Below are 21,169 nucleotides of genomic sequence, written 5' to 3'. Positions count from 1 at the left end.
GGAAACAGACACACTCAGTTGTCTGTATGCGTGTGGGCCCACTTCCGGACTCAGTTTCACTCCATTGGCTTGTTCGTCGACGTTGGTGTCGGTGGCATGCTGTCTTGCTTGCTGCAGCTTCATAATAAGTCTTGAAATCTTGAAGTTCTTTTTCAAAATGGTTTTGGCTATTCTAGGTCCTGAGCATGCATTTCCATATAAATTTTAGAATAAATGTATACATTTCTCTATGAATTTTTGAATCAGGGAATCAATTTCTAACAAAAAGCTAGCTGTCATTTAGAATAGGTTTGTGTCGAATCTGTAGATCCATTCAGGGGAAACTATCATCTTAGCTACAATGTATCCCCCGACTGAGGACTGCGGTCTACCTTTCCATAAGTGCATGGATTCCTTAATTTCTTGCAGCGATGTGTTCGGTGTATGGATACTTCACATCTTGTGCCGGATTTATCCCTCAGAATTTCACTTATTGCTGCTATCGTACATAGTGTTGTTTCTTCACTTTTCACTTCTGATTGCTTGCTGCTAGTGCGTGGAAGTGCTCTTGTACACTGACTGTGTGCGCCGCACCTTGCGGAGCCCCCTCTCTCATCGGCAGCTCTGTAGTCACGCCGCCCCTCTCACTCCTGACACTGGCGACTTCTCGGTTTCATTCCGTTTGGCTAAGAGGCTGATCCATTTTGTTGGTTTTTCTCAAAGACTGAATTTTGGCTGATTGTCTCCACGACTCTTTCCCTGGGTCCCTGACTCCTGCTTTGATTAGTATTTACTTTCTCTTACTTACCTTGGGCTGAAGTGCCTCCCCTTTCTCTGATTTCTTAGTGGAAGCCAAGGTCATTGACTTGTGTTCAGTCTAAAGATATTTATTCCCCACGATGGAGCCACGTCCCTTTTGTGGGTTCTACCCAGGCCCTGTGGATCAGAAAGGCATCCAGTCTTTCTGGTGTTAACAGGCTATCCCCGCCCCGTGTGAGCAACGGGTTCTGCCCCTTCTAATCCCTGGGTGGTCTTTCTATGGACTCGAGTAGTTTCTTCCCACGCATGTGCTGACCAGTTCAGCCGAATACTCGCGGGGACCATGGGCGTGTCTCCAGGGTTCTCCTCTGTCCCGCTCTCTGTCCTGCAGACTCGTGCTGCCTTGGTCTCCAAGATGCCCCGTTCACTAAGCGTCCTGAACTCAGCTGTCCCCGAAGCCCACCTGCGTCACTGCCTGGAAACATGAGGCAGTCACCGTGGCAGCCGTAGGGCCTGCCTCCTTCCCTTCCCATCGCTCAGGGATCGTTTCTCTGCCAATGTCTACAGTTTTGAACATTTTTTTTTTTGGTCCTTTTATGAATTTTATCTGTTCTATCTCCCTGCTCCAAAAGTGCATTTAATATATTGTCCTTGGATAGAGAACATAAGATATTAAACTGAGAAGAAGAGATACTACACTTGATGTTAGCCCAAAGGCCGAGAAACAATGGAATAGGCACTGGCTCCGTCCACTGCATGCGCCGGCCAGTATCGCAGTCCCCCCCGGAATGGTGCTCCCCGTTGGGGGCAGTTATGCAGGTTCTAAATGAAAGATGGAAAACAATCTTGTGTCTGGAACATTGGCTCTTCCTGGGCCTTGAGCCTGCCCGCCTTGGGACTGGAGCTAGCCCACCGGCTCCCCTGGGTGTCCAGCCTGCCGACTCACCCCTCGCACCTGGGGGCTCGCCAACCTCCACAGTCCTGTGAGCCAGTTCCTTACAGTAAATCTCTGGCGATACACGTGAGCTCGGCTTCTCTGGATAACCCCGAGGCAGGAGGATCAATCTGGCCCTCGTTATGCAGCCGGGAATGAAAGTGCTGGGTATCATTATCTACTGATACGAAGAACCGTTTGCGTAACGTGGACGGTGACTGCATCATTTGCTGATGGCGGGCAAGTTGGGGTTTCCGCAGTTGCGTTTTCTCACAAGGGGAAGTGGTGGGCCCCCAGGGGCACAGGGCCAGGGCCCGTTGCAGGCACTCCCACGGGACGCTCTGCCGTGGGTGCTGGGCCACGTCTGTTCACAGCCCTCCAAAGCCTAAGCCAGATGGTACATGATTTGCCCGTAATTTCCCAGTCCTCCCCTCATTTGGCCAAATGGATGCTCGGCGGCCAGGGCGCTGGCCACGGAGCAGGCGAGCTGTGGCTGGCAAGCTCTCTGCCTCCCCTGCCTTGTTAGAGCAATGGCTTCAGCCCCCGTCCACGCATTACAGGGTCCATAAAGCAGGCGCGATGACACAGTTATGTTAGCTCGCTGACACGGAAAGACAGCTGACGCCAGGATTAATCCGCTCCGCGCCGGCTCTCTGGGCACGCTGGCTGTCTCCAGTCACATTCCACAGCCCGTCCGCCTGGGTGTTACGTGGGCAAAAGCCATTTCTGTTCCTCAGAGAGTTTCCCATCCTGCACTTAAGAATTTTTATGGCTTTGTGGTGACATTTCTATTTTAATTTGCTAATTATTATTGCTGAAATTGAGAGGCATCTCCAGATTTATTGCATTTCACAGTCTGTTGTGTTCCATATACAGCTGTGAATCTTAGGACGGCCGCTGGCCCAGCACAGTGCACGTCAACCCGGTCGCCACCAGGGGGGGCCGTGGCTGCCAGGTAAGGTCTTGCTCCTGCAGTGTGGGGCCAGCAGGGTGCCAGTCACAACCTGCTCACAGGCATCTCTAGCACCTCCCCAACCAGATAGCTTCAGACAGAACACTACGGAGGTGCAGAGCGAGCCTGGGTCCTTCCTTCCGGTGCTTCTTGCCCCCTGGGGCCCGGATGCAGATCTCCCTCCATCCCTGCAGGCCTGCCTGCCTCCAGGAAGCTCCACACAAGCACGCAGGCTCAGTGCACTGTTCCCGCACCGGCAGTGCGGCCCGCAGGCGCCTCTCGGCGGCTGTGCCGTCACTCATGTTTACGGCAGGGCCACGTCTCCCAGCTTTTCCTCTGGAGTTCGTGGGTGGAACACACGCACACACACGCTCTCACTTTTACTCAGGGTTGGCGATATCTTTTATATTTTTATGGACGCATGTCATTACTTTCTGCCCTCTGATCTCCCCCTTACCTATAAGTGCTCTTACACTGTTCTGACGTTGCTTAACATATTTGGCCTGCCCCCCCACCCTCCCATACGTTGCAAACTCCTTGGGGACAGGGACGGCGCCAGCTCCCCAGTCCTCAGTCCGGTTGCACAAGACCCAGTGTGACAGTGGGGAACTGTAGTCCACCCAGCATCCTTCTGACGTGTTTCAGTAAACACAGTCTCCGACGGACATGTGGCTTACAGATGAACGGCACGTTCGTAGGAGAATCCTAGGAACTGACTTCAAGAGATCCAGACTCTGACCTTCAGGCATCCCAGCTCCGGGGGATTTGCTGACCTTCAACTATCGGTCCAGGATGATGTGAAGCTGGGATGACGCACAGGGGACTGTCACCTGCCTTAGCGGAAAAGACTGTGACCATCTGCATGTAGAGAACTTTGCAAACCCCTCCCCTGATCGCTTTGTCCTGTTCCCCCTCCCTCCTTATAAACACCTCTGCCGGCACTGGGATGGGGAGATGGGCTTTGGGACGTGAGCCCCCCATCTTCCAGGCGGCCGGCACCTGAGAACAGCACCCTTCTCAGCACCTGCCTCTCGCGTGTTGGTGTTCGAAGCAGCGGCAGCCGGACCTGCGTTCGGTGACTGGCGAACAGAAAAGAGGAATGCTTTGATGATTAATAATTCGGTGTAGATGTTCACTGAAGCATTTACAACACAGGGACCCTGGAAATAATTGACCGAGTCTAGAAACAGGCTGTGGTGAATTATAGAGCTTGAAGAAACATAATGGTGATTAAAAATTAAACTCATGTATCCGTAATAATATGGGAAATGCTCATACCCTAATGTGAAGCAAAAAGGTAGGAAGAAAATACAGATAAACTATGATTCGAACTTCATGAATATATTATTATTTTGTTATTCATTTAAACCTGACCTTGTTCCAAAAAGAATTGAAGACCATCTATGCAAATATTTATGTAGTTCGCACATCTGGAAACTTATTAGCTTAGAGAGCAGTGTTCCTCTCCCTCACTGAGGGACACCTGGGAGAAGGCGGGATCGTGCTTTTAGGGGAGGTCCTCACTGTCCACAGTAGCAAGGGGACCTGGGGTCCTGCGTCCCCACGAGGGGTGCGCACGGGAAGACAGGCTTGCTGGCCAAGGTGCAGAACACCTGTCTCTGGGCTCCAGTGAGGGTTCCCAGGGCCTGCGCGCACCCTCGCCCTTGCCTGTCGATCGTGCCCGTGGGTGCTCCACCTGAGAGGAGAGACGGAACGTGGCCGGCGCCCGGCAGGAAAGGCCCGGCATCGGCTTCCTGGAGGAGCTACCAGAGGCAAGTGCGTCCCTGCTCCCCTCAGAGCTGTGGATGGTGGGAGCCTCACTGCGGGGCCCTCTTCTGTCACTGCTTCCTGAGTCACTGACGTGTCTTCCTGCTCTGCCCGTGGGTGACGATGCTTGACTTCCAGACATCTGGGGATCTCAGCTGTCTGGCCTGAAATGGAAACTTTGGTCCTAATTGAGAATCCTGGAAATCACCTGGGAGGTTGTGTTTTGGGGTGGTGAAAAGGGGCCCTTCTGAATTCCCCTGGGCCTGGAGCAGCTCCGTAGGGCTCCCTGTCCTAGCTTTGACCTTGGACTCAGATGGAATGAACACAGCTTGAGAGCTGACCGCAGGCTGCCCATGGGCTCTGCCCAGCAGGCTTGGCCTGGCTCCATCTCCCAAGAAGCTTGCTCAGGGGAGGAAGCTGACCCTAACCAAACCCATGGTTATTTAGTTAGGACGCTGCCCTACTCACGGGGTCCTGCCTCCTGTGCCCCTCCCCCACCTCCGTCTGTATGCACCCCTGGGACTCCCGGAGTCGAGGACTGCTTTGCACTGTCTTTCCCTGGAAAGAAACCTGCTGTTTTTCCTAAGAGGAGTTCCTGCTCCTTATGGGGTATAGCCCCTTGTAACCTCGACACCTGGGGGGTGGGGCAACAGCTTTCAGTGAGTGCAGAGCTCCGTAGTGGCCCCTAAGCCACGTGTCTCCCACGGAGCTCCCCAACACACGCTACACTGTTTCGGGGGAACCAGGTCAGAGGCTCCACAGCGGGTGTCTTTATACCTTTTTCCCTGCTCTGTGGAGCGTGGCTCTTGGGTGGACGCGAGGTCACAGGACAGCAGCTCCCCTGGGGCCCTTGGGGACCCGGAGGCACCACTGTCCCCACCTGGGGTTACTCTGTGCCCCTGTGGCTAGCTGTTCTCTGCCTCATCACATAAAGGCGACAGGTGGGCTGGGCTCTGGGGTCAGCCCCTCAGTCTGTGCCCCCAGGTGCCACCTTGCATTGGCCAGACCAACACAGGCCGCCCATCCCGTCCTGGACAGGCCCAGGGCGCTGAGTGTGGGGGTGGGGGTGGACCCATCGGTGGCCTGGGGATGGATGGGGGCCAATGACACTGCAGTGTGTGGCTCCCAGGAGCCACGAGTCAGAGGGGATGACGAGGGACCAGAGCACAGACGTTATGTGGGGGGCTTGGGCCAGCAGGCGGAGCATCCGACCTGTCAGCCAGCCCTCCCGGCTCTCCCTTCGAGACTGATCCAGAGTCCAGCTGCTTCCCATACTCCCCCAGCCACCACCTCGGGCCAAGCCACCCCACACACCTGGGTGAGCACGGCCGCCTCCAGCCTCCGGCCTCGTGGCTTCCACGCTGCCTGCTACAGCCTGGCCTGCTCTTAACGAGGAAAAGTCTCCTTTGAAATCCCAGGACCGGTCACGTCCTGCCTGTTCCCCAAAGCCCCCAGGGGTTCCCTGAAGTGGGCTGAGTAGAGTTCAAAAATTCACGTCTGCCTGAAGTTTTGTGAATTTATTGGGAAAGAGGCTCTTTGCAGATGGAACTCATTAAGAATGGAGGTGCGACTATTGTGACTGGTGTCCTCGTAAAGTGAGGACAGGGCGGAGACACAGGGACACAGGATGTGAGGACAAAGGAGGGTCTACCGGCCCAGGACGCCGAGGCTTGCGAGAGCCACCAGGAGCTGGAAGAAGCAGGGACTGACTTCTGCCTACAACCTCTGCAGGGAGCCTGGGCCCGCCCGGACCTGGATTTTGGAATTCTGACCTCAAGGGCCCAGAGAATACATTTCTGTTATTTTAAGCTATTAGTTTGAAGTAATTTGTTACAGCAGCAAATTGAACGCCTCTTCTACCCTAACTAAGCACTCATCACCACCGCGGCCGTAACTCTTGCAGCCTGAGGTGCGACGGCAAACTAGCACGAATTTCTTTTTCCTTTTTCACAATTTCACGGATGGGAGGTTTGTTCTTACCACAGATCTTCGCAGCCCCAGCGCAGGATTTTTTTTCCTTATTAAGTCGAGAATCTTCTCCTTTTCACTTACCGAAAGCACTTTACGGCTGCTCTCGGGCACATCCGTGCTGCCAGCATCACCACCCCGCGCTTTGGGGCCCTTAATAAGGAAAACCCGGGTGCCAGACACGGGCCCTGAGCCGCTGTGGCCGTGCGTCTGACACCGAGGCGGCTGCTAAGCGACTGGTGGGCGGGGAGTGTCCACGGCATGGGGACGCTAGACAGAGGGACGATTTACATCCAGGTGGCCGGCGAGGGATAGCTCGGGATTTTATTACACGACTCAGAGTGAAGTAATTTCAAATGCCTGAATTGTTTATTCCTGGACTTCTCCACTTAATAGTTCTGCACCGGGGCCGACTGTGGGAACTGAAACCACGGGAAGCGAAGCCGCGGATAAGGGGGACGACGGTAGCTGTTCCCCGGAGCGCCCCACACGCTGTCCTGCCGGGGCGTCTCTCGGCACACCCGTGCATGGAGGCCGGTGCCTGGGGGGCTGGGGCTGGAGGGTGGGTGGGGCAGGGACCACGAGGATCTCTCAGGCCCTCAGTTGCTGCCCGTCGTTTTGGTCCCTCTGTTGCGTTAGTCTGTCTGTCACTATGCTGTTTCCGCGGGGAGAACGTCTGGGGATTCGGCGCCGTGTGGCCAAGTACAGAGACTCAGTCTCCATCCTGGTGGCCTTTGCCTGCTTTGGAGGGGCCAAGCCACATGGGAACGGGCGCCTGGGATCCCCTGAGGTTGGCACTAGGGGTCCCTGGGGCTCCCCTCATGCCCCTCCAGGAGGCCTGTCCCCCGAGGTCTGGCTGGTGGCTAGAGCTGGGCCAGCACCGTGGCCTGAGGCCCCGCCCCTCGTGGGTCTCCCTGGTGCGTCCTCCTCCCTGCATGCTTGTGGTTCTTTCACACGGTTGGGCGTCAGTCCTCACGGCTGCCGGCAGCTCTTCTCCCCCATCTGGCCAGACGGGTCCTCACCTCCCCCTTAGGTGGGGGCACGAATCTCTGACGCTGTTGCTGAATCCAGTGGGGGAGATCTCCTTCCCCTCGCATGGGACAGCCTGGTGTCACCGCCATGGACACAGTGCCTCACCCTGGAAGTGACACGCTTCCTCTCTCTCAGTCTCCTGCGTGGGCCCCTCACCATCTGCGTGGCATCAGCGTCCCTTAATGTCGTCCTGGTGGCCCGCCGTCCAGCAGTTCCCTGAGTCCTGTCCTTCTAGACCCCTGAGTGGCCTTCGTCCTCCGTTGTCACCTCCTTTCTTCGCATCCTTTCTGAGGAATCCTGGGGGATTTGGGCAGGCACACCGGGGCTGGCAGGGTAGGGAGGAAGATTGTCCTCCACATGCTGGGGTCCCAGGAGCTTGTGACAGGTGGCCCGGAGACTCAGCCAAGGCAGCCTCTGTCACACGGGGTATCTTCCGCTCTGGATGGACCTCCATGGAGAGAGCAGGGCGCACAGCGGCGACCCGCATCCCCAAGGCTTCAGGAGAGGCACCGGAGACATTTTCATGGTCACCTTTCAGAGGCCACAGATGTTGGGTCCCAGACTTCTTTCCTGTGGCCTCAAAGGCCGCCTCTGCCACACTGTTGCTGTTATTACCACTGACACTGTCACCTAACGTTTATTTACTGTCCAATCGTTTACTACATGTAAGCGCTGCGTGCAGACACACTTCCCAGCCAGTCCTCACTGTGACCTTGACCTCTCAGATGCTGGCACCAAGGACAAGTGAGGCCAGGAAGTTGCTCAGGGCCACGCAGGGCGTCCGGGCTGACCTTCCACTTCTCAGTGACATTTGGCCGAGAAATAGCTTTGCGTCCGTCCAGGGGGCACAGCCCAGCTGACCATTAAACATTATTCTCCCCCATCCCCCTCCTCACAAGTGGCTGGGCGTTCTGCTGGGCGAAGCCCATGCCTGGTCCGCGCCCTCCAAGTAACGAGGGCATCAGCGATGCGCGGTGGAGGTGGAAACCGCTTTCCAATACATAAAACATAAAAACGGCAAAACGCGCAAATGAGCCCCAACCCCTCCCTTTTCATGGTCAATTAAAAAAGCCCCACGGTCTTTCCTCCTTAATTTGGATCAGGATGAAACTGTGGGGCTGCTGGTTTTCCAAAGCACTTTCTGCAAAATAATGAGGCTGTTTATTAACATCTAGGAGGCGAGGGAGAGCCGTGGCTGCGACGGTTTCTATAGTAACTGCAAGGAAGGATGTGAGGCACCGCTGGCGAAATGTGTGCCCCTCCCCGCCTGCACCCCCGGTCTCGAGGGGGCCCGGGCTAAGTGACGAGGTCACCCGATGCCGTCCCACCTTGCTCATCTCCAGGCGATTGGAGAGAATTGCAGAGTTTGGTAAAAGTGCCATTTGATAAAAGGGACATTGGGGTTATGCTGTAGTGTGGCAGCCCTTCACACCATGGCTGGTGGCGTAGGGCCTGTGCCGGGGGATGACGTGGGGAAACGGGGGCCTCACACACTGCTGGGCATGTGCGAGACGGGGGGGGGCCACTCTGGACCTAAGTCCGGCGGTCTTCAAAAGGGTAAACACGGGGCCACGGCGTCACCCAGCACGGACACTTCCAGGCATGTATTCAGGAGAAGTCAAAGCGTATGTCCACCCGGGAACATGCATGTGAATATTCGAAGCGGCATGATCGGTGGTAGCCCCATGTGGAAACAACGCAAACGCCTGTCGCCAGATGGACGGACGGACAATTGGGGGGCGGTCTGTCCGCGTGAAGGAATGCCGTTCGGCCATGAACACGGAGGAAGCGCTGATGCCTGCTGCCATGTGGGTGAGCCCGGAAACGTAATGCTGAGTGAGACGCTGGCCACGAAAGACCACGCCCTGTGTTGGCTTTCTAGGGCTGCTGTCGGAAAACACCATGAGCTTGGCAGCTTGGACAGCAACAGAGGTCTATCCTCTCCCAGTTCTGGAGGCCAGACACCCAGAGTCGGGGTGCTGGCCCGGCTGGCTTCTTCTGGGGATTGTGCTGGAGGCCACTCCAGGCCCCTCTCCTGGCTCCCGGGGCTCCGAGACAGCCTTCGCGCTCCCGGACTTGCAGACCCTGCTTTCCCTGCATCTTCACACTCGCTCCCCTGTGGGGCCTGTCTCTGTGTCGAAACGTCCCGTCCCCCTCTTGTGAGGAACGCTGTGCTTGGTTCCCACCCTACTCCTGTGTGACCCCACCTCAGCCAACTACAGGCTCGAGGACCCTATTTCCAAGTAAGGTCGCATTCGGAGCAACTTATGCATTTGGGTGGGGGAGACACATTTCACCCCAAACAGGTTCCACTTGCATGAAATGGCCAGAATGGGCAAACCCATGGATCAGCGCCTGCCTGGGGCCGAGGAGGCTGCTGGGAAATGGCAGGGTTGCTGCTGGGGGCCGGGGTTTCTCGTTGGCCTGATAAAAGTGTTCCTGAGGGGACTGTGGCAGTCACACAGCTCTGTCAGGGCGCCGAAGACTGCGGAGCTGTACGTTTTCAGTGTGAGAAATTCCATGAAGAAAAGACCCTTGGACATCCAAGGACAGAAGGTTTTCTCTGCAGATTCCCGCCGGGCACCCTTTCCCCGTGGCCGCTGTGGCCTGTACCGGCATATTCCATTTCAACATCCCTCGCTGCCCTTCGCATGCTGTCCCCACTGCTTGGCACGGTCTCCTCTTGTCCCTTCTCTGTCCTGTCATCCATCCTCCAAGGGCCAGCCAAGCCCCGCCCTCTCTGACGACATTAGTCTTCCCTGAGCTCCCCCTTCGTGGAGTTTTGCCAGTACATGAACTGGGCTCTCGAGGCTCCACGGGTCACCCCCTAACTCTCTGGCTGTCCAGGACTCTGTCACCTTCCTAGCCAGATGGCGCATTGCTCTGAGCGAGGGCTGGGGGCCCCTTTCCCCAGGGACCCTTGGCTGTCTCCCCAGGAGCTGGGCGTGGGGTGGGTGCTCTGCACATGGTTAGTAATTTGACTCCCTGTCACGCCAAGGAGAGGACACCCCTGTCCACCCTCCCCGCCCCACCCCTGCCCCAGGGGACAGTTATGTACAAGACGCAAAACCTGTTTCCTCCCATGAGGCATGGACCACGGTGCCGCTCACTGTAGTCCTGGTGAGCTGGGGTCACTGGCTCAGGGGGAGCGCTCTCTTGGGGGAGCTCTAGCTGCATGAAGCCCCATGCGCTGTGGCCTGGCCTGGGCCTGGGGGGTCACCCCAAATTCAGGTGCACCTCGGGCTCTGCACCCTGCACGCCCCTTCTTGGAAAGCCCATGGCTGGGGCAGTGGAGCTCTGTCAGGCGGCTTGGCCCTGTCTGCTCCGCCTGCCTCTCCTTTCCTGCTCTGGGTCCCTGAAACCTTCATCCTCTCTCAGACAACTTAGCTTTCTATCTTGATTTCAACCGACTAAGAGAAAATACCAACTGAGCGTACAACTCATTTGCATTTTAATTCCTGTTCCGCCAGCCTGGGAACACGTTCTTGCTCAGAGCCCCAGGCATCCTGATGGGGCACCTCCTGTGAGAAGATGTGAGGAGGGGCAGGCACTTGGTGGGGGACCACCCCCGAGCACCTTCCTCACTCCCAGCTCTCCCGCTGCGGAGATGCCTGCTCGCCTCGTCCTCTCCCGGAACCCTCTCTTCCGGTTTCCGAACACTTTTCTTTGCCATGAGCTGGAGACCGTTTCCCAAATGAAACATTTCATGAACTCCAACACGCAAAGCAGAGAAGCGTGGCCTCCCGGTCAGCGTGGCACCGTGAGTGCGCACTTCACGCCCAGACCCCACACCGTGAAAATGCGCAAATGGGAAAGTTACAAAGACACAGCTGTCACGGTGAGAGACGTGAGACCTATTTCTCAGTAGCTGATGGCACCAGCAGACAAAATAATCTGTCAGGACCGAGATGATTGGAGCAACACCATCCATCAAACCGACCTGACGTAAATGAAACACAGCCCCCAGCAGCGATGGGACGGACCTTCATCCCTGCCCCTTTGTCCCCGCCCCCCGCCCCCCCAATAACTGAACAGGGGACATCTGCCCAGGCCGACCCTACAGTAGCTCACAAAGTAAGGCTTAACAGTTTCCAAAGGATCGAACTAAGTCAGACTGCCTGTTCTGAGCACAGTGCAATTAAGCCCAAAATCAATACCGAAACGATAACCAGAAAGTCTCCAGCTGCTTAGTAATTAAGCCACACGCTTCTCAGTAACCCGGGGTTCAGAAAAGAAACCACAATGGAAATTTGGAAATTAGAAGATATTTTTAACTAAATGGCGATGACAACATGTCACGTGACACCTGCAGGCGGTGGCTGACGCAGTGCTCGGAGAGAAGTTCATGGCCACCGATACCACCTGTAGAAAGGCTGTAACTAATCAATAACTTAAAATTTCACTTCCAAGAAGTGAGAACAGGAAAATCAAACCAACTCCAAGGGAAATGGAAGGGAAGCCATTATAAAAACAAAAACATAAATAAATGTAACAGAATGCAAATATACAATAAAGAAAACCGATCAGGTCAAAAGGAGATTATTTGAGAAAATAATAACGCTTTTGCGTCACTAAACAGGAACATGGAGAACTAAACCACACCGAGATGCCGCCTACCCCCACCAGGCTGGCAGGGACGAGGGAGACTCACTGGACCAAGGGTGGGCGAGGACGAGGGGGAACTCAGACACCAAAGGGTTAACCGAGAGGACCGTGACCGTTCAGGTGGCAGTACTGCGAGCCATCGAGCCATCGACGAAGAGGACCTTCTGTGATGCCCTGTCCCCATGGTCATCTCAATTGACCTTTGGTGTTAATGTCCAGTGCGGGCGACGCTGGCCCAGGCATTTGTCAAAAGTTGCTGAATGTTATACCTAGTTGATGCGCAAAATACTGAATTTAAATCTTCCCCCAGCTGAGGGGAGAGAAGTATCTACGGGAAGATAGAAAGGGGTCTCCAGTGTAAGCTGGGAGATGGAAAAAGAACCAAGGAGTGAGCTGTGCACAGAGTTTGCTGCTTTTTGTTTTATTTTATTTATATTTTCTTTTTTCCCCTTTTCTGTTATTTAATTATAGTAGAGTATCTCTTAAGGGAGAGACATGAAGCAGAGGAAGGGATGGGATGAAAGTAATACCTTATTGAATTTATTTTGTTTCCGCTTTGGTATCACGTATACAATTAAATTTATAAACAGAGAAACACATTTCAAAATTCTATGAGAAATGAACAGGGCAAACACAATGCAAGAATCGCACAGTATAGCATGTGCTATGCAGGTAGTAACTATTAAAACATCGTTGGTAAGTAATGCACAGTTGGAAGTTGCTGAGAGAACGGATCTTAGATGTTCTCTCCCAAAATTACGTGAGGTGCGGCAGGCATTAGCTAGGCTGCGGTGGCAATCATGTGGCAATTACCCGCATATCAGGCCAGCACGGGGTGCACCGCAACCCCACACGGTGTTCTGTGCCAGTTACATCTCGATGGGCTGGAAGAAAGAACGAGGCAGCGAGAGGAATGTGTCCCTGCCACCCTGGAACTCTGTTCCGCAGTGGCGTGTCCTCGGTCAGCGTGCGGAGGAACGCACGGCTCAGGCGGGGCCCCGAAGACACCTGAAATCCCATTTTGAAAGTTTCAGTATCTTTAGTAATGTTGCTCCTTACCCTGTCAAAACTGTTACACGTGGAAAGGAAGCAAGTTCATACGCTAGGTTTCCATTGTGAAGGTCCACGATTTTTAGTGTGGAAAGGAGGTCCCGTTAGGGCGTCAGAGAAATCAGACAACGTACTCGTAATGGTAAGTGTGGAATGAAAATATCAGTCGGATCCTAGGGTGTCTTTGTTTTTTAAAAAAGTGCAACTTGCGGGTGCGGCCCAGGAAAAGCGCTCAGCAGCAGGTGGCGTCACCAGCTCCCAGGTTGGGGTTCCCACGGCCCATTCCTCACGAATGAGAGCTGGGGCCCTGGGGAAGTGTCTGACTCCGGTTCTGCCCGGGACGGCTGCCGCCCACCCAAAGCTGGGGGCTGTGAGGGGCAGGGGGCCCACCCCCAAGCGCAAGGGCTGCCGTGCTAGGGTGGCCGGTGTCCAGCGATGGGACCGCTGGAGCGTCAAAATCACGTTCGCGAGATGTGAAATTTGTAAGCCCCGCCCGGGAAGGTATTCTGACATTCCCAAGGAGGAGGCAGAGAGAGACGAAACGAGAGTGTGAGAGGAAGATGGAATGAGACAGGGGAGGGATGGAGGGGTGGAGAGAGACAGGGATCACTCGTGAGCACTGGGTTCTTACGCCCACAGAGCGGTTAAAGGGAAACAGTTGAGCGAGCATCTCTCCTGTCCTGTAACAATTACAGTGCCCTGGTGGATGGGAGAGAAAGTTCTTTCTTTTCTAATCCACTTTTTTTATTCTTGTTTACTCTATTACAGTTGTCCCATTCTCCCTCCTGTGCCCTCCTAGAACCTTCGTTTATAAATGTGGAAGTGTGGTTAGAATGTGGAAATAACCATTTTTCAATCATCGTCGAGGCGCAGATAGTCCACAGATGTGACAGGCACAGCCAGGGCCGGGACTTGCCCCGGGGTTGCCCAGCTAGTGTGTGGCAGGGGCAGGTGCAAGTTCTTCACACATTCCACGGACACTCACTGTGCACTTGAACGGAGCGGGGCAGAGAGGGGGTACCCCCGTGGGCACAGCACACGATCCCTGCGTCACGGCGATCGCCACCGGGGTTCAGGCGGGTGTGGGCCTGTGGGCACCTTGGCCCCCCTGTTCTCTGTACATCGGCATATGTGCAAAAGTTATCACAACCACCGTAAGGAAGAGTAACGAAGAGATGAAAGCAGGGTTCCGCTGGCATCGATTTGCCCCGAGGGTTTGGATTCGCCACACAGACCTCTTGTCGGCCGGCTGGGACAACAAAGCTAGTCTGACACGAGTGACACTCGAGCCTGGGGGTATGAAGGCGGTTCCGTGTCCGAGTCACTTCAGACTCTCGGCTGGGCCTTGGCTTTCCCAGGAAGGTAGCTGTAAATGACGACGTCTTAGAAGCCCGCTTTGCCACGTCCAGATCCTCTTGCATCAAACAGGCGCTGAGGCCTGAAGACAGAGTTTTGCTTCTTAATCAGGAGCCGAGTTGATGGGAAGCCTGCAGGTCCTGGGGGCAGGGGTGCAGGGGCAGCGGCTCCCGGCTGGGGGCCCCTCCTGTGCTGCCCGCCCCGCTGACTGGCTCCTCCAGTCAGGAGACTGAGCCCTGTGTTGAGGGGTCTCCCCTGCCTGGCACGGGGTGGGGGGCTGTGGGAGTGCGCCTCGCACACACACCGCACCACAGCGCCCCCCACCCCCCATCAACGACACACCTGAGCAACGCCGTGCCCACAGGGAGGCGGCGAGACCATTCCAAGTCCTCCCAGGAAGCAGGTGACCTGCCAGCCAGCCAGGAAACAGGTCTCCGAGGTGTGAGTCTTGCCACTTAACACCTTGGTGAAAGCATCGATTTCTTATTACGTCTAAATATCGTTCCCATGTAATTACAGCAGAATTGCGTCTCATCTTGCTGGGAATCCTTGAACGAGTTCGGGATTTCGGGCTCTGTGGCGTGCAGACTGGCCACTTATACCCCTGGGGCCCTCCGCCCCTCTGCCTCGGGTCACGGCTCTGAGCTCCGAGTTGCTCCGGAGGGGCCCTCGCCCTTAAGAAGAGCTCAGCAAAGCGCCCAGGCCGCTGTCACAGGCTGAGGGAACGTCGGGGAAATACGTGGACGACGCTATGGGCTCCTCCAGGACAAGGATTCCTTTGGTATCCAGGGGGCTCAGCAGAGGACCTGGGGCGATAGTGCATCAGGGAATCACTGAATGAATGAATGAATGAATGAACAAAGAGTCCTTTCCTCCTGGTGCCTTCACAATACACACCCCTGTCAGGGAAGAGAGCTGGCCCTGCTACGCATGTCCCCTCGTCCTTAGCTTTAGGAGGCCACCCAGAGTAACCCTGGCCCCTCCCTCCCCCGTCGGGGCACCGGCAGCCTCATACGTGCGGCCCATGCCCTTCAGCTGAAGGCTAAACTCAGGTGAAGCCGTTTGGCGGTTTCACTGCCTTTCTGAGATGGGGGTCCCTTGGGCAGGGGGCTCATGGCTGCGGGTCTGGGCAGGGAGTGGAGCAGCTGTCCCATCCTGCCCCCTGGCGTCCCCCCAGCCGGCCCTCGTGGATCTGCCAGCCCCCCCGAGGCCTCTCTCTGACAGATTCCGCCACGTCAATTGGGCCTGTCAGGGCCCATCAGGGCAGCTGGTTTCAGGCAGAGAATTGAATTTGCAAGCAAGATAATCAGTTATTGATTGGAAGGGCGCGCCGCTCCCTCCAGCTCTGGAGGAAATGAACCTCTTTTCCTGTGGAGCATTTTCTGGTTGGAGCTGAGCAGTGCTGGCTGTCCCTGTGCTGCCAGAGCCGGCTCAGAGAACGGACCTGGGCGGCCGGCCCGGGGCAGCAGGGGCTCCGTCCGTCTCGCCTGCAGGAGGTGAGAGCCGGGTTGACAAGCAGGAGCTAAAGCCTCAGGTAAGAGGCCTTGTGCCCCAGGGTGCCCCACCCTGCCCCTGAGCCCACTCCCTCACCCCAGCCCCCTGGGTCCCTTGCAGCCCCGTAGTGGCCCCACCTGACACCTGTGGCCCCCAGACTCCTGCGGAGGGAGGGTCTCCACCCCGCCGAGCTGGGGCCAGGGCCAGGGCCTGGCCGAAGGCCCCTGAGCCCCAATTCTAAGCTTCCTCTGACTGTCGGGGCACCGTCGACTCCCCAGCCGCACACTGGGAGTGCACGTGAGACCCCATTGCACTTAGCATTCATCATCATTATAAAATGCTTCCCGCTTCCAGACAGGCTAAGCAGAAGGGGCGGAACGGGTGTTAGAGTTGGGGAGGTGGTGTTGTTCTCCATATGCTAGTTAACGTGTCCTAGTTAATGTGTTTACACCTCACTCGGTGCCCCAAGGGCTTGCTGTGGGGGGCTGGGCCGGCTGCTCACACATCCCGGCTGGGAGGCGTGCCGGCACCGTGCTGGCCACAGGCAGGGCCCTTCTGTCCTGCTCTGGCCCAGTGAGGGGTCTGTGTGACCAGGGGACCTGCCATCTGGAGCCCGTGTCCCACCCCCATCTTAGCTCCTGTTCCCTTCCTTGGGGCCCCAGAATTTCTGGCCCTAAGCTCCTGAGCCAGGAGACCAGGGTGCACCTGAGTCTATTCTTCCGGGACAAAGCTAAGGGGGCTGCCAGCGGAGGGCGTAGTCAGAGCCTGGTCTGGGGCGCTGACCCCAAGGGCAGGGTGCTGCCTATGCAGACAGACATGGGGCAGAGTGGGGGCACCAGGGGGCAGGTCAGGCCGGGCCAGCTGCCCTGTGCTGATGCCCAGAAGTGGATCAGTCAAGGTGAGTGGATCAGTCAACACACTTCATCCTGCTCGTGATGGTGATTTCTTTGTGGGCCTCCGTTTGCTCTCTCGCCCTGGGCCCGCTGGGCCAGGGGCAGGCCTCCTGCGTGCCAGTGAACGAGGCATGGAACCCGCCTGCACAGACAGGGGTGTCCCCTGCGTCCCTCTGGCTCCATGGCTTGCAGCGGGCAGCTCTGGGTGCCCACACCAGGCAGGAGGAGGCCCACTCTCAGGCGGTTTTTCCAGCTCAGAGTCCAGGGTCTCTCCCTGCTCTGGATGGCCCACGGCAGGCCTGTGCTCTCGGTGGCATTTTCTGGGGGCTTCCTCTTTGCCCGGGGTGACTAGGAAGCACGTTTGCTCTTCTGGCTCCAGGGCAGGGCCGATTTCAGCCCGGTGCCCCATGTCCATTCTGCACGGAGAAGCCGCTGCGCGCTGCTCTGGAGCTGGAACCGAGTCCCAGAGCCACGCTGCCTTCTCTGTGTTCCTGGCCACGTCTGTCCGAAAGGGTGAGCAGGTGTTGCAACTAGATCTCAGGCGGCCAGGGACCCGGGCAGCACGGTTCTCATGTTGACTCTGGAGGGAGCCCTTTCTAGCCGCACATGTGAGCTAATCCTCGGCTCCACACTGTGAGTTAGACACAGGCTGGGCCGGCCAGGAGGGGAAGAGAAGAGAGGAGGGGAGCAAAGGGCTCTGGGTTGAGTCAACACACACAGCTAATCTGGACCCCAGGGTCCCCCATCCAGCGAGCTGGCCTTTGGTCCCTGGAATGCCTGGGAGCAGGAATTCTACCTCGTTAATTTTCTGGTTACCTTGGTTAACTAGGGGTAAGGAATACCTCCTCACTGCTGATTTTGGGGTGAAAAATCCCTGTGTTGTTGTCCCCCTCCCCTTCCTCGCCTTGGGAAGCCTGGTGTAGGACAGAGATGGGCTGTGGGGGGTGCCATGTGGTCAGGCCCCCATTCCCTAGGCAGTGCCTGGTTCTAGAGGGACACCTGTGGGAGGTGCGGCGCCCCAGGACACACCCTGTGAGCTTGCCCACTTTTCACACAAGCCCTCTGGCATGAGTGAGTCAAGCTTCTGGCCAGCTGCCTCCCTCCTCCCAAAGCAGGGTGGGCAAGTCATTCCCAGGTAATGAAGTGCGCGGCCAGGTGGTTGACTGCCCTACTCTCTCTCCTGCCTTCTGAGAGATAACAAGGAGGAGAGGAAACACGTCAGGCAGTAGCTACAGATTGGATATGGGAGACAAAGCTGGTGGGGATCCCTAGACAATCCTGGTGGGGCGCTGCTCCAGGCTGGTTTGAGGTCCCCCAGATTCACCTGGTGAAGTCCCCAACCCCCAGGACCTCAGAATGCAGCCCTATTTGGGGATCAGGTCTTTAACTAGGTGATTAGTTACAATGAGTCCGTTGAGCCCTCATCCAGCCCGACTGGTGTCCTCATGAGAAGAAGGGATGCCAGGCTGCTGGAGAACAGAGTAAAGGCCACGTCAGGATACAGGGAGAGGATGGCCATCTGCAAACCAAGGAGAGGGGCCCCGCAGGACACCGACCCTGCCGACACCTTGATCTTGGACTTCCAGCCTCCAGAGCTGTGAGAAGATAAACCCTGCTGTTGAAGCAGGCATTCTGGGCTTCAGCAGCTTCTGACCTGCCCGCGCCCAGCACCATTCCGCCCTTGGGGGGCCGGTCCTGGGGGGACCTCACACACCGGCCTGCCTGAGCCTCTGGCAGCTGGCCGGGTTTGCAGGCCGAGTTTAGGACGTTGGGGTGACTCCTCATTTGTCTCCACTAATGAAGCCCCACTGGAGTGCCGCGGGCCGGGAGCGCTGCCCGAGACAATTTCCTGTTCTACAAATGCTAATATTTCAACCAACCGGCCTCAAGTGAGGGGTCCGTAATTAACTGAGAGAAAATCACTCTTGTAAGTCGTCCCTGGGCACTGATTCTGGAGACCAGCTTCTGGGCTGGAGGGGCTGTGGGCTCGGCTCAGAGCAATTATTCCTATTTCCTTAACTAACAGGAAAGGACATGCGGGGGTGGGGGTCAAGGAAACGTGTCTCCGTGAGGTTGGGGCGGGATAGACGATGTGCCCCACCTCCTGCCGGCAGAGCACTCTGGAAGAGGGTCATGCGAAGTCAGGGTCGATCTCGGCTCTCATCACGGTGCTTCTTCCCAGGGGCTCTCCTTCAGGTTTGAATGTTTCTTCCCCCACCACTTCTGCGTGACTCGAACCCCCCCCCCCAGGCTTTTCAAAGCTGGCTTGTTGGTGGCTGCCACAATGCTGAGAGCGGGATCCACAGAGCCAGCTTTGCACCCCGGCCCTGCGCCCGCTGCTGCTGTGGACCTCAGCAAGTCACTGAGCATTTCCCCTGATCTCCAGTCGCGAATAGGGTTATGAGTGTCCTTCCTCAAAGGGTATCGTGAGGTTACTGCGAAAGCACGCAGAGCCCGGCACACGGAACACCTTCAGGGCAACCCTTGGCGCTGCGGGCCCCAGGCTCCCCCTCGCCCACCATCTCAGCATCAGAGTCTCAAGGCCAGGTGGACTTTCCAGTGTGTGAAATTATGCATGAAACTCCCACGGAATTTTGCTCTGTCCCTGTCCCTGCTGCCACCCCTCAGGCAGCACAATGTGGGATCCGGGGAAGGACGGGCATCCCGGCCACAGGGACTTGGTGGGAGGGAGAAGGAAGCAGCTGCTTTTCCCCCAGGAAATGCCCATCGTCTCTCCAGGGGGCCAGGGCACGGGCCGCCGACGGGAAGGTGTTGACTGGAGAAGGGAGAGCAGGTCCGGGCGTGGGGCATGGGCTGTGCTGGGCCGGGCCACACAGGCCGAGTGCTGAGCAAAGCCTGTTGGCAATAGTCCCACTTCACTTTTCTTTTGGGGGGGAAGAAATATTTGTGTATTTTCCCTGGTTCGTTACATGTTCATCATGAAAATTGGAAAATATAAAAAAGTATAAACAAGAAAACAAAAAGTCGTTAATAATTCAGAAGTAATTACTCAGCAATAAATACTCCTGCACTTTTGGATGTACAATTTGGTGTATTTTACTGCCTACTCTGTGGCTTGCTTTATTCCGTAATAGATCACGGAGAGAGTCGTTGCCACACGGATAAAAAAAGATCATGAGAGATTATCGTGAGCACTTATAAGACAGTAAATTTGAAAACTCAGACAAACTCCTTGGAAATTATAAATTCCCAAAGCTGACTGAAGAAAAATGAAAAATCTGAATATTCCTCGAACCATTAAGGAAATTGAATTTAGTTCTTCGTCTTCCTATAAAGAATGTACTGCTCCCAGACAGTTTTACATCCAGGTTTTAGCACTCGAGGCATAGACACTTTTATTCTTACACCAAACTTTCCAGAGGATATTTCTATAAAATCAACGTAGAAGAAGTTATAATCTTGATATCAAAACAAAGGGCAGCTGGAGAAAAGAAAATTCTAGGCTAATCTAAACATGAACATGGATGCAAAGATCCTAAAAATACGCTAACCAAATACAGCAGCAAGGTATAAACAGACCATCTATTATGACTACGTTGGTCTGACTCCAGAAAGGAAAAATAGAAAATATATTAATTTATTTTCACATTTGCAGCTTAAAGGAAAAAAATATGTTCCGCTCAACAGAGAGAAAACATTTGCTTAAATTCAATGCTCTTTTATGATAAAGCTCATCTTAAACTCCACACAGCCATGCAGATTCTAAAAACTTTTAGCAAACATCATACCCCAAAGCAAAGTGACCAAAGCATTTCCTTAAGCCAAGAATGCCCACTATCCCCTCTGATGAAATTGCTGATATTGAGCCTTGTATTGGAGGAACTAAATGGTGCAATAAGACAAGAAAAAGCAAAATATGCAGAACAAGAGGATTAAATAAAACTCCCATTATGTGAAGAGTGACATGCTTGCCTTGGAAAAATCCGAAATAATGTAGGTAAATATTGCACAAATAAACCAGAGCATTTAGTAAGATTACTGGATATAAGACCAGTATACAAATTAATTGCATTTCTACCCAGCAGCATGAATGAATTAAACATTTAAATTAAACAAATACAATTTACAAATAGCAATAATGAAAGGAAACTAAGAATAAATGAAAGATATGCAAGACTTTTGTATTAAAAATTTTAAAACATTGTAGAAGACATCTTTGTGTCTTAAATAAATTAAGATCTATTGCTTTTCTATGGATAGTTCAAGACAATACCACAAGCACGTCTACTCTCTCCTAACTGACCTATCAACGCAGTGCAGTTTCCATCGAAATCCCAGGACGGTGCTATGTGGAGCTGTGATTTCAAAATTTACATGGAAGAGTAAAGGCCCCAAAGCACTCAAAGCTCCCCTAAAGAA

The 21,169-nt window shown here is 55.0% G+C and overlaps 1 pseudogene; it reads right to left on the bottom strand.

The window, feature by feature from the left end:
- Window positions 1–1,334: 1,334 nt before the first annotated feature.
- LOC112299679 (U2 spliceosomal RNA) lies at window positions 1,335–1,467 on the bottom strand (annotated as a pseudogene).
- Window positions 1,468–21,169: the final 19,702 nt, after the last annotated feature.

The sequence above is a fragment of the Desmodus rotundus genome, chromosome 3 (genome assembly GCF_022682495.2).
Source record: "Desmodus rotundus isolate HL8 chromosome 3, HLdesRot8A.1, whole genome shotgun sequence".
In the NCBI taxonomy this organism is placed as follows: domain Eukaryota; kingdom Metazoa; phylum Chordata; class Mammalia; order Chiroptera; family Phyllostomidae; genus Desmodus; species Desmodus rotundus.
The sequence above is the reverse complement of the archived record's forward strand: the minus strand, read 5'-3'. Positions and strand labels throughout refer to the sequence as shown.